General features: G+C 39.2%; 1 long non-coding RNA gene across 2 annotated transcripts in view; it reads left to right on the forward strand.

Annotated features, from left to right (window-relative positions):
- The window catches only part of LOC106504595, a 299,067-nt gene extending 291,595 nt beyond the window's left edge, over positions 1-7,472 (forward strand). For both annotated transcript variants that reach the window (XR_001298202.2, XR_002346578.1), the window contains exon 6: positions 7,125-7,472. This is a non-coding gene — a long non-coding RNA (uncharacterized LOC106504595). The remainder of the gene's footprint in view (positions 1-7,124) is intronic.

Below are 12,050 nucleotides of genomic sequence, written 5' to 3' on the forward strand. Positions count from 1 at the left end.
TCTTCTTTGTGTCTCCACCAGCTGTTTTGTCTAATCAGCTTTCTCAGACAAGTGGACAGAAAACATTTGTTGAATAGCCTGTGATAAAAGCTGTCAGGAGTGGTCGAGAATGCCTTTCTTGCTTACTTTATGCAGCCGTGGAAGAAATTAGATATGCATGTCATACTGAGGGCATCTCATTTTGAGACTTAGCTGGTGCTTTTGAAACAAAACTAATTTTCCAATTAGAGTTTACATAGACCATGGAACTCCTTTTGAATGAAAATCAAGCATGGACTGCATTTAGACGAATTCCATAAAGCAAGATTAGTAATACACAGGGTAAAGGAAACTGATGCTGGTTGTTGTCTCTGATAGATTGTCACAGCCAGAATTTAAGATCATTTAACCAAATTCCTCACTTTATAAAGAGAGACGAGATTCAGAGGAGGAAAGGGCTTCCCTATGTTGGCTCCCGACACCGAGCTCATGTCCATTCCCAGGTAGATGTGTGTTTGGATTTCTATATATTTTTCTATTCTGGTGTCGATATCAATGTTCTATTTGACACCAGTGTTTTTTGATGTCAGTATTTATTGATCTGTAGTAATGGCACAAATTGTATTCGATGTTTTGGTTTCTGCAATTTCGGGGAGGTTGTTTTTTAGCTCGTCATTTTCATTTCAAATTTTTCTCTTTCAGTGACTTTATTTCCACTTTATAAAACGGATATATCAAAAAACTGGTGAATTGGAAATAGGGAGCAAAAGTTTACTTTCCTCCTCTTTATATTTTCTGGTTGTCTTAGAGACTGGAATATTGTATTACGACTGTGTCATTTTTCTTTTCCCAGAACATGTCAGAATGGTCATGCTTTCTGTGTATCTCTAAATAATTCTAGGGATAAAAAGTCACTTAGGAATTATCTGAGCCCCCCACCCACAGCATTTTACAATGAAGAAATTTAGACCCAGATCATTTAAATCAGTATTCAATATTTACTTGATAAAGGCAGAGATCCTGGCGTAAGACAATAGGACTAGACAAATGACTCGTTTCAATTAGATTTAGCTAATTTAACATTCCATCTCAAACAGTTGAGTAGTCCAAACACGAGACTACGATTGTGCGACAGGTACCCAAAAGGCTTCTCAGTTTTGACTCTGATTTACATCCAGTGTCTAATGTATCAGCGACGATTTAAAAGCCTGGATTAGGACCCTGCTCTTCTAAATCTTAGTGCCAGTGTCCTTCTGTTGCACTGAATGGCTTTTCCCATCTTCCAACTTCTCTGGCTGATCCTTTGCTTTAATCACATCATCTGTGTTGGTGAAGAAAAAAATTACATGGAAAGTTTTTGTTGGCAGCTTCAGTCAGGCAATAATAAAATGCATTTGAAGAAATTATCTTGACTTTTAAACCTCAAGAGTGTGTGTTTGTGTCTGTGTTATGTAGGTGTGTGTCTATGTATATTTGGGGGGGTGTCTCTGGGTGTGACTACCTGTCAGTGTATGTGTTTATGCATGTGTTTGTGTGTGTGTATGTGTGTGTGTGTGTGTGTTGGTTGTCATGATTCATGAACTGGTTTCCTCCCTGTGTCGCACACCTTACTTGATTGTGTGGGCACAAGTGTATATGCTGCCATAGTTTCTGTGTCCATATGCTTTGTAATGGTTCTTTTCCCAATACGCTATGGAACAGTCCCTATTTTTCATGAACTGAATAAACCAACAGTTAAATGCTTGTTCTTAGAGCCTTTCTTTAACCCCATGGTTTGCCCAAGGGCTGTTTACAAAAGAAGCAGACTCTAGAGATTGATCAAAACAGTCTGTCAATATTTGCCCCTGATTTCTCCCCAATGCCTAGTTTTAAATGCCTAGATACTTCTTTATTGGACACCAAAGAATTTTTGGCTGCTTACTTGAGCTTTTTTTGCCAAGTAGCAAAGGATTAGTTTTGATGTAAATTAATGGCTTTCATCCCAACTGTAGTGAAAGATACTTTAATGGTAAGGAAACAGTATGCACCAAAGAGACACGATGCCTTATTTGCTGTGTAAAAAACTTTTTCTGGAACAGTATGTGTCCCAGAAACCAGGCTTTTGTCTCCAAATATTTCAGAGGAAGCATCAAAACCCAAAGATAAAAGGGTTTATAAACTAGGCACTTGAGGAGGAAACTTGTGAGACCATGAAATTAAATAAAAGGAGACAAAAAGAGGTTCATCTCTGCAGAGATAAACTCACCATACATATTCTAGTGAGAGGATTCCTGGTGGCAGAAAGCGAAGCCTACGTTCATGTATCATAATGTTCAGTTTCATTGTTTAGTACGGTCAAGTTTTTTTTTTTTTTCCCCTTGAACTTGAGCTATAACTAGATAAACCTTATTTAAATCCCACTCAGGAAAAGTCCCAGTTATAGAAACTAACAGAGTATTGATGATAGCAAAAATACGACATGTGACCAAGAGACTCACTGGTGCCCAGACCCAAAGGATCAGACCCTGAATGTGTCCTACACGATGCCACACCCACTTGGTAGAGAGCAAAGGAAAGGAAGGTCAGTTTAGTGCATGTGTCATGTTACACTAATAAACTGTGCTTTCCGCAATAAAGTTACATTTACGACACTCAGTCACTCTACTTTCTACCAAGGTTCAACAATAATTTGAATTTCTGTAGAATCTCGAGAGCGCCTTCATACACATTAAGACAATATTTCCTACCAGCCACCATGCAGGTGGAGTCATCTCTACTTACAACCGAAAAGGAAAAAAAGAAGCAGAAGTTTATGAAAGTGGAGATATGAAAAAAGATTTTTCCATTATGCCTGAGGGTGCCAAAGTCATGAATGTGACAACAATGATCAAAATTTCTCAAAAAGTCAGTTCGTTAGTGGCAGAGCTAGGACTGCATCATTGGGTTTCTGGTTTCCAAATTCATATCCATTTTGTGATTCATTCAATAAATGCTTATTGACCGTTTATTGTATGACAGTCACTATCTTGAGTTGCTGAGGCTAAAAAGTTCAATAAGGTATGGTTCCTGTTTTCAAGGATCTCAAATCCAGTGGGGGATACAATAAAATTTACAAGCAATTGCAACATGCAGAGTGGTGAGTGAGCCATGCACAGGAAGCCACTGGGAGCGTAGAGAAGCAGCAAGTGCACAGATTTGCGGAGAAATGACCACTTTTCAGGGAAACTACAGTTACCTAAGTTCTGAAAGACATATTGATATTTTCCAAGTACAGCAAGATTCATAAAGGCATTAAAAGCAACAGAGAGTGCATGCAAAGACCCGAAGGTGAGAAGGAATGCAAACGAGAAACAGAATGGGTGAACACGTCATCTTTGGCGACCTGTATGAAATTCGATCTCACTGGAGCACAAAGTGAGAAGCATGAAGTGATGAGAGATCAGGCTGGAGATATCAGCAGGGGGCCCTGTTTTCTGTACCTCTTCTCTTTCCAGCACATTGGGCTACATTTTTGAGCATATAAGTCAGGCTGCCCCACATTTCTAATCAGGAAAACCCTGCTGTTCTGGGTGCCTGAATGCAACCAGAGCTACTAATGGGCTTCACTTTGACCTTTGGTTTTTGAGGAGGGGACTCAGGGTCTTGAAGACTGTCAGGGGAGTCATCGATTTTGACTTACAGAGAACCAAGCCTGCAATTAGGGAGGCCTGGGCATTTGGTACTGAGTTCGGCAAAATAGAAATCCCTATGCCAATGGGGAATAACTCTCCAGAAGGTGTTAGCCCTCCGTTACTTGCCAAGATTCTTCAGGCACCAGATACTGTAAGGTGAAATAGCTAGTCAGGGTATCCTGGTAATTCAATATTAGGTACAGACATGGTAATCCACTCCTGGGCTTGTTTTATTGAGACAAGCTTGTTTTATGAGAGAGATACACTTTCTAATATTTCTGTGGCTTGCCTTAGAACTTGTGTTTGTTAATCTCTCAGCTAGACTCAAGCAGACACAATAATCTGCCTGATTAAATATAAGGTCAAGGACTATATATTACTTTAAATTGGCTTTCTCTGAGTTCTCAAGAATTCCACATGTAGCTGCAGAAACCACTGTTGGCAATTACATAGTATGTAATAAAGGGAAACCGTATGGGGTTAGAATATTTCATACACATTTATTGATACACTTCTGTTGTGTAGCACCCTGATCCATCACAAAAGATGAGTGACACAATTCCATGGGATGAATTATTTATTTCAGCGAATATTTTCACCAAAGATAAGGGGAGACTCCCTCCTTGTTAAGCCATTAATTAGTTAGTACTTCTGTATAAAATGAAATGAGTAGGTTTCAATTCTTTGAGTCAGATGGTGGATAAAAGTTTGTTTGTTTGTTTTTTTTAACAAATTCCATTTGTCTCTGTTGAAGCAAATAGAAAGTAAAGGTGAGATTTTTATCTGTACTAGTTTCTCAGTCATTTTCTGGTGAGAGTCTGTTTCAGAATTGTTTAAATGATATTGTGGGTTGAGTTGTATGCACCCCAAAAGACTTGTTGACGTCTTAACCCCCAGAACCTCAGAATGTGACTTTATTTGGAATAAAGTAGCAGTTGTAACTAATTAAGATGAGGTCATACTAGAGTAGGGCAGGTCCTATTCCAACATGACTGTTGTCCTTATAGGAAGAGGAGAGAGAGAAACCTAGGAAGAAAACCATGTAAAGACAGAAGCGCAGATCGAAGTGATGTAGCTGCAAGCCAAGGATTGCCAACCCCCAGCAGAAACCAGGAGAGGGTTACAAAACCCTGAGACTTGGAGCCCTCAGAAGGAACCAACCTTCCTGGCACCTTGATTTTGAACTTATTTCCTCCAGATCTGTCAGACAATACATTTACGTTTAAGGCACCTCGTTTATGGCACTTTCTTAGGGTAGCCCTAGGGAATTAAGATAAATGGTCTAAGCGTAACTGCAAACGCCTTCCTTCCACAATCCCAAATTTGGGAAGATGAGCTTGAGGATCTTGGATAGGACTGGTCCCTGTTTGTTTCATCTGACAAGAACTGCCTCTCTCCCTTTTTTATAGGATGTTTGACCAGGTGGATATCTAATTAAAATTTCTCCTTTCATATTTGGCGCACTGAAATTTGAACTTCCATTCTCAAACAGAAATTATATAAAAAAGAAAGCACCCCAAAATTTTCATGAGGTTCTACAAGGCATAATAATTGGCTGTACCAAATCTTTCCATGATTGTGATTTATATGGGAATTCAGTCCTAGGACTCTTAATTTTGTAGGTCTTCTCTACCATGCTGTCCTCATGTTCATCAAGATCATAGGTCCATAGGTGAAGGTAAAGCAATCCGTGACAAGTGGCCAAGGCCTCAGCCTCCCAGGTGGGTTTGTCTTAGGGTCTGTGTGGCATTCCGTTTCTTGGTCTTCCGACTGATTGAGAGCAGATGAACACTAAATCCTAGGAGGCATGGGGAAATCCTAGTATTTGACCATTTTCCAAGGAAAAACTGGAAACAACAATCTGCATTAGTTTGACTTGGCAATAGCATTGAAGTAGTAAAATAATGAGAGCCAATAGATTGTCATAAAGTTCAAGGATACCCATCTTTGGCGCTAATACCCCCGCAGCTCAGAGTCCACTAATCACATGTATTAATTTGGCTTCTAACTTGTATTAAAGTTCACTTTGTTTTTGGCTCTATTTAATTTCCAGCTGGAGAGTCACTCCATGGTTAACTTGTATTTTGCTAGATAAAAATTTTCCATTTCAGTTTAATTTAGGTAATGACAGTCTAAAAACAGAGAATAGAAAATAAATAAATAAATAAATAAATAAAATAAAAACAGAGAATAGACTGCAGTTTACCACCCAGTCTGATAATGTTTTTTCATAGTGAAACAAACACCATGCTTTCCTTCTTAAGCACAATATTATCTTTCAGCCGGTGGGGTGGATTTAACAATTACGTCTTCCAAAGCTGTGGAGAACATAGCTCTCACATGACACTTGTGATGACATTGCTTGGTTCAATTATGTTGTGACACCACATCCACTGGCCTAATGTTGAAGTGGCCCAGACTTTCCATGCTGGCAGAGGAATACAGCACCCAGTCTTCCTTAAAGCAAAACTAGCGGCTATTAACAAAATAAATCCCCCAAACAAAACCCCAAAACACACCTCACATGAAGTGTAAAGAGGCAAGTGAAACACAGACACTAAAACAAGCTTATTCAAATATCCTGGGTAACAAGACCACAGGTTTGTTTCTTGCTTGATTTTGACAAGTGAACAGCTTATCCGCAACACAAGGGAAGTAAGGGAAGAATGAGATTTCTTTGGTACCTTGAGCTGCAGGCAAGTTGACCATATGATCATATTATAACACTGTGAAGTAGACTGAGCTGTTGACAATGAGAAGTAGTTTCCATAAGTTTGAAAACAATTTGAGAACTATCTCCAAGGGTGTTAAAGTCTACCATGGACTGAATGCATGTGTGCCTCCGAATGCATATGTTCAAATTCTAAGCCTCAGTGTGATGGGAGTAGGAGGTGGGGCCCTAAGAGGTTTAGATGATGAGAGCAGAGCCTCCCTCATAAACAGAATTGTGTCCTTGTAAGAAGAGATGGATGAGCTCACTGTAGCTTTCTGCTCTTCACCACGTGAGGATACAAGGAAAAACAGCCGTCTACAAGTCAGAAAGCAAGATCTCACCAGATTCTGGATCTGCCATCTTGGACTCCCCTGCTTCTCAAACTGTGAGAAATAAATGCCTATAGCTTAAGCTACCCAGTCCATGGTATTTTTATCACGTAGCAGTCCTAGCTGACTGAGACAAAGACATATTTTTTTTTTCGATGGATGAGGCTACAGTTGCTGGGGTGATTGAATTCATGATTTCAGAGTTTTCAGTTTTTGAGCTTTATAGTTTGTGTCTTCTCTCTCCTAATTAATGAATTTTTGTTTTTATGCCATCTTGCTTACAATATTGAGGTTAGAGAAAGGTACATTGAGCGGCTATGATGATGCCTTTGTGTGTCATTCAACAGAGAATTTAAAAATCAGATAATATTCATTTGAATCCAACTCTGATATTTTCTAAGCTATGTGTCCTTGGAAAAGTTAACCTCTGTGCGTGTTTTTCTTTATGTGCAGGCAGAAGTTTCTTAGAATAAAACCTTGGTTAACTGGAATGCAAATTCCTAGCGCCGGATCCAGTGCATCAGTTCTGATTCGTGTAAGCAGTAATAACCAGAAGCAGCGGGATATAGCATGGAACTTTATTGCAGGTAAGAACTATTAAAACTATCTTTTATTTCAGAAAAGCACAGACACCAGAAAGAGTCAAAACCAAAGGGAATTTCAGTGAAGCCAAATTGTTCTCTGGCTTAGAAAGAGAAGGCATAATGTTTATTTCCTAAAAAAGCAACAGACTATAATGACACAGTAAAAAGAGTATTTTTTTCACATATTTTTCAGTGAACAAGAGGTACATATGATTCTCATAGTTTTATATACTCTGTTTCCTTTTCTTCTGTGATGCGTATTTCCTCAGTTTGATACATACCCACTGGCTCTCTCCTGCCCCCCCCCCTTTTTTTTTTTTTTTAAATCCTTCTGAGTTTGTTTTCCTTTAACTGGCCGGTATATGGTAGAGTTTCTTAAGCTGGGCCTGTACCTTATTCTCACCCTGTGGGGAACCTCACATACAACTACAGTTTTAATCATCACCACATGTCAAAAATACCCAAATATCACTCCCCACGTCCTGACCTTTCCTTAGTCTCAGATGTGTGTATCCAACTGGCTTTCTCACATCTCCACTTAGATGTCTCAAAGTCACCTCAAATTCAGCACGTCCAAAGACAAATGCCTGGTTGTCATCTGTAAGCCTGATTTTTTTTTTTTTTTCTTCAAGTGCCTCCTCAGTCAAGTCATCAAGTTGCATAAACGAAATGTTAGAATCCATCATGGAGGTCTTTTTTCTTCCCATCTTGAATCTACCAAGTTCTCTGTATTTCCATTGTTTTCCTATCCAGGCTAAAGTCAGGTCTTGTTTGAACCACAACATCAACTTTATCCATTCTTGCCCCTTCCAATCCAATTTATATTTTATAGTCAAAATGATCGTTTTAATACATGAATCTGAACAGCAACATTCCTTTTGGCTTCTGGGGGGTGGGTATGTCTTTGGTAAAGGAATACTTTTTTTTCACTCTCATCTCATCATCCGGTTTCCTGATGGTGTCTCCCATTGGCTGGATGCACCTGGAAGCTGGAAGGTAAAGGACCCCATTGATGGAGTTTTCCAAGCTCCATCTTCCAGGGTATAGGGTGTGGGTAGAGAAGGTAATAGAGTAGGCTGGGAGGGACACACTGAACGTGAAGATGTCCAGCCCAGCTACTGGACAGTTCTCTCCCTCACCTCCAGCCGAATTTCATGCCACTGTTCCTTGTAATGCTCTCTGCTCCATATACACGGGTCTTCTTCATTCAGTTGCTTGAATAAGCTCCCTACTTTCATATGCTGCTCACTGTACCTGGAAAGGCCCCATTGCCCAGCTTCTTTACTTAAGTAGCTTCTACTTATTTTTCGTTTATTAGCTTCAACATCATGTCCACATGGAAGCCTTCCCCATACTCCCAAGTTAGGTCATGCCTCTTCTTACACACTCTTGCAATACCATGTACTTTATTTCATAGTACTTGTCATAGGCTCAATTTTATGTTTTTCTCTAATTTTTTGGTTAATACCTAACTCCTCTGTGAAACGGTCAACTCCTCAGCATTTAACATGATGCATGGCACATGATAGATGTTTGCAGAATATTTTTCAAATGAATAAATGCACTTATTGTTATATCATGGTGTGTAAGTGAAAAGGAATAAGAGAAAGTTTTGAATGGATGGCTCACAAATCTTTATTTCAGCTATCCTTCTAAATTTTGGGAAGAAAGTGAGCAGTCTTTAAATATTACATATCAATCCAGAAGTTGAGCCTTAACAGCTTGATAAATGTATGCATAGTAATGTAGATGAGTGAAACTTAATTTTCAGAGGAAGCATTGGATAGAATTAGTAAAGAATTCTTACTGCAAAAGCTGTGATGGGACATTGGAAAATCATAGTTCTATCCTTGGGTTTAGGTTTTCTGGTAGAAAATCAAACACATACATAAATAGAACACTGCTGAACAGTTTCTAGGGCTTCCCCCACCCCTACCCCACAAGATCTTCTTTGACAACGTGTGTGTACTTGTGTTGCTAAAGGAAATCGTCAAAGGCAAAAGTAATGCCTTTTTGTCTGGATTTGAAGTGGGATATTTGTCTGAGACATCTAATTGAAGAGTACTTCCAGTGAGGGTTCATGAGAAATGGATCATCCACTGGGTTGGCATGCTTTTTCATTGTGTCTTGGTAGAATGGAGAAAGCTGAGATGCAAACATAAAAAGAACTTCAAGCCTTTGGGTCTTAGGCACTGAGTCATATGAAGGATTATGTTAGTGAAATATGAACCTACCTCCTGCCATTTGTGGTTCAAATTCTACTTGGGTGGGAAATAGGTAGAATATATTTCACTGACTAATAGATTTTAAAAGGTGTATGTAAAACATATGGAGCTTGCATGCAGATCCCTGAAACTATATACCATCAATTTAATAGGTATTGTGGTCACCAGCTTAGTGGGTATTGGTATGAATTAATTTTTATCCCATACTAACTTCATACCGTTTTTAAAATATATATATTTTTTAGCCTCAGGGGTTACTGAGCAGCACAAGCATTAAGGGTTATTAGAAGGATACTGACACTGAATAGATAAGACCAAGGATGTCAGGCTTGTCATCTTTAATTTTTTATTTAGTATTTTATTTCATAAGTTTGTGTTAGTAATTGACCTTCAAAACAAATCATGTAAATAAAAAGAAGTTTTCTCTTCAGTGCTTAATATGAATAAATTGAAATGCCAAATGACAAATTGTTACGTTATTAGAGAACTAATATTTATCAAACTATTATATGTGTCAGCCACAATGTTGGGCACTGCCTTGATTAGCTCTTGTAACAGTAGGGCTGTGTAAAAAATTATCCGAATATCAAATGCCTTAAAACAGTCATTTATTCGCATGGATCTGCTGCTTAGTTACGGTGGTTCTGCTGATCGAGGCTGGGCTCTATTGGGCAGTGCTGCTTTAAGCTGCAAATCTGTAAAGTAGTGGAAACAATTCTGCTTCCTATGTCTTTCATCCTCCTGTGTCTAGCATTGTTGAAGCATGTTCTTCTCATGACAAAGGCAGTAACACAAGAAAACAAAGAGATATGCAAGGCTAGGCTCAGAACTGGCATATGTATTGTATTTATCCACATATCATTTAACCAAAGCGCGTTATATCTAAGCTCAAAGTCCATCACAGGCATATACTCTACCCAGGATTAGTGCGTGGCAAAGGTGTAGATGGGGGTGCGGTAGGGATTGGGGCTAATCAGTCAGTCTCCTATAGGGACACTTGAAATTCTTTTCCTCACTTAGTTTTCACAGTAGCTCTGTGAAGTATTATCGTGCATAATTTAGAGATAAAGAAACTGAGGCTCAAGAGCTTGAGTAGCTTTCTCTGTTTCACGAAGTAACTTAATGGCAAGGCTGAGATAGACCATACGTTTTTTGGGCTTTAGAGCTATGAACTGGAGATGGGCATTTGCCATCTGCCTCTGCAAGGATTGAACCATGAGCCACTGCGACTGCTGACCCTCAGCACCCCCTGAGAGGAGCTCCGGGTGGAGATCAGGAGTGAGGCGCTCTGTGCTCTGGAAAACTGGCAGAACAGGTCTTCAGATATTTGCAGGAGAAGATTTATGAGCCCGGTTCTTGCATCTCCTTGTATCTAGGAAAGCGCTAAATTCCTTCATGGTGGTACCTGCTCGTCCTGACTAGCAGCAGACTTCATGAGACTAGCAGCAGCTTTCTGCAAAATGGGTGCTTGGTTGAATGTGCCTCCTCCGTTCACCAAAATCACATGTATACTGACAGTCCCCCTTACTTCTTTGGAGACGTCTCTAGAGCTATCTGAAATGCTTCCTCCTGACCTAGGTCCTCATTTTGCCCCAGTAAAACTTAACTCTCAACTTTTACGTTGTGTGTATTTTTTAAAGTGGACAGAATCTCTGCTTTTCCTGTTGGAGCATCTCTTAATGTTACTATGTTTCTACTAAAGCCTGGGCATAAATCATTAAGTAGAAAGAGGAAAAAAAAAATGAATGTTTTATTGCCATAGTTATCCCGCCTATATTTAATATTACTCCTTTAAAAATTTAAGATAATATTCTAAGTAAAACTGTAAATCTATGTCAACTGATTTTTGCTGTTCCTTGTTTCTTTATCTTTATTAGACCTTAGGGAAAAAAAGAAAAAAGAAATATGACAAAAAGGAGAAACACATTATTTTTCAAAGAAGAAATAAAAGCTTAAAATTACATTTAAAATAAAAAAAAAACTTTTCTGTCTTTTTCTAGCGCTGTACCTGCGGCATATGGAGGTTCCCAAGCTAGGGGTCCAATTGGAGCTTTAGCTGCCAGCCTACGCCAGAGCCACAGCAACGCCCAGATCTGAGCTGGGTCTGTGACCTACACCACAGCTCACGGCAACGCTGGATCCTTAACCCACTGAGTGAGGCCAGGGATTGAACCCGCAACCTCATGGTTCCTGGTCGAATTTGTTAACCACTGAGCCCCGATAGGAACTACTAAAATAAAAATTTAAAAATCCATTCTGATTCATTTCACCTTAGAATTCCTTGTGATTATGTTCTCACAAATTTGTCTTTCTTAAAAAATGTTTTTATCTGAATCCTAATGACATGGTGTTTTCTTCTCCCTTTCCAACTTTTCCCATTTTGTGGGGAAATATATTGAACATTTTTTAATCATTCTACAGTCAGCATGCTGACATTCTATGGTTGTAAAGATCAGAAAAAGGCGGAGTTCCTGACGTGGCTCAGCAGAAATGAATCTGACTATCATCCATGAGGACGCAGATTTAATCCCTGGACTCGCTTGATGGGTTAAGGATCTGGCATTGCCCTG

The sequence above is a fragment of the Sus scrofa genome, chromosome 8 (genome assembly GCF_000003025.6).
Source record: "Sus scrofa isolate TJ Tabasco breed Duroc chromosome 8, Sscrofa11.1, whole genome shotgun sequence".
In the NCBI taxonomy this organism is placed as follows: domain Eukaryota; kingdom Metazoa; phylum Chordata; class Mammalia; order Artiodactyla; family Suidae; genus Sus; species Sus scrofa.